Source organism: Portunus trituberculatus, chromosome 31 (assembly GCF_017591435.1).
Source record: "Portunus trituberculatus isolate SZX2019 chromosome 31, ASM1759143v1, whole genome shotgun sequence".
Classification (NCBI taxonomy): Eukaryota; Metazoa; Arthropoda; class Malacostraca; order Decapoda; family Portunidae; genus Portunus; species Portunus trituberculatus.
This window is the reverse complement of record NC_059285.1, coordinates 19,922,551-19,924,220: the sequence shown is the minus strand read 5'-3', so window position 1 is coordinate 19,924,220 and position 1,670 is coordinate 19,922,551.

Below are 1,670 nucleotides of genomic sequence, written 5' to 3'. Positions count from 1 at the left end.
ACGCCTGGCTGAACTGAACCCATAGCCGGTGGGCCGGTGGCACTGCCAGGGATTGCACGTCATCCTGAGAAACGTTATTCAAATCATCTTTCCAATTGAAAGCCCTCCACACAACTGAATCGTCACTCTTTTCCGGGGGGTGGGATCTTCTGAATGTTATTACATACATACATAACATACATACATACATACATACGTACGTACATACGTACTTTATATTAGTAAGACAAGACAAAAAAAGAAGAAACAAACCATGGTAAAAACGAAGAGGTGTCACGTACTATTAAATTTGTTCTTCCTTCTCCGTAAAAAAAAAAAAAAAAAAATAAATAAATAATAAAAAAATAAACGAAAATAAAAACGAAAGGCGGGGTCACACGTGATTGATTGATTGATAACTTTATTGTTGGAAGTGTATACACTTGCCGGCCACCCCCTAAACATGGGGCAGACAGGTGTAGCTGAAGCACGTCCATGCAGTACACGTCCAACATCAGCGTCCTTACTTTCCCGCACCACCAACCTGGGACAGCCATATCTGTTTTACCTGAATGAGCTCCTCGGTCATATAGACGCGAGATCGGCCTGGTCAAAATGTCCGAGGAGCCCTGGTTGCCCACTCCTCGTCCGCGTTCATATGTCATTATAGTCCAATACTAAGTGCTCTCCTTCAGATGAGAATTCTCCTTGGCCTGATGGTGGGGTCGGCTGCTCAAGTGTGTTGTCGCAACTTCCGTTAAGTGCCTCTTTTCTTCCAACTCGACCCTCCTGATCAATTCATCTTCCCCACTTGCTCTAGTTGCACAACATATATAAATATATTGAAGTGCCTGACGAACTAACAAAGTGTTACCCGTACTTTGTTGCTGCCCCCTGCCCCGTCCTGTGTGCCGCCGCCACCTGTTCCCGGTGACTCGTGTATAGTTGCTGTAATATAGAGAAATAAGGAAGAAGTGTTTCCTTCTCCCCACTCTGTGTGACTGAGCTGAGTGAGAGTGGGTGCTATAGCAGCAGGCAGCCAGGCCTGAGAGAGCGATCTGCCCGCCTCTCCACCACAGCCGCGCCGCGCCACCCAGGTAAAGTCCTTCTCCCCCGACACACACGCCCCGAATCCCAAGAAGATTGTGAGGCGTCCCCTCCCTGAAGAAGAAGCTGAAGGAGGGTTGCAGCATTTGGTGTCAGGAGTGGGATCCTAAGGGCGTCTTGTGTGTTGTGGCGGAAGGCAAAGTACTACCTGACGGAGGTACAATGGCTGACAGCGAGCAGATCGTGAAGAAGGAAGTTGTGGGCGAGGAGCCGCCCTCAATGGCTGAACTCATGTGTATGTTGGTGGCGATCCAGCAGGAATTGACAACCGTCAGGCACGAAGTGACTACCGTCGGGCAGGGATTGATTACCGTCAGGCACGAAAACGAACTCCAATGTGCGACGCTGAAGAAGGAGATGAAGGAAGAGTTGGGGGCGATGGCGGATGCCATGCGAGCGACGGCAGGCCCAGTGAGAAGAATGAGTGCTCAGTCGCACAGCGCTCATCCCGTCGGCTCTGGGCTAGCGTCAGGCTGGCTGGGTGAGACCGACGAAGAGTCTGAGGGCGACGAGACGGAAAACCCCCCCCTCGGACTGTCTCCCCGCCCTACCCTCCGCTAGCCCTGCCCGCAGCCGCCCCACCC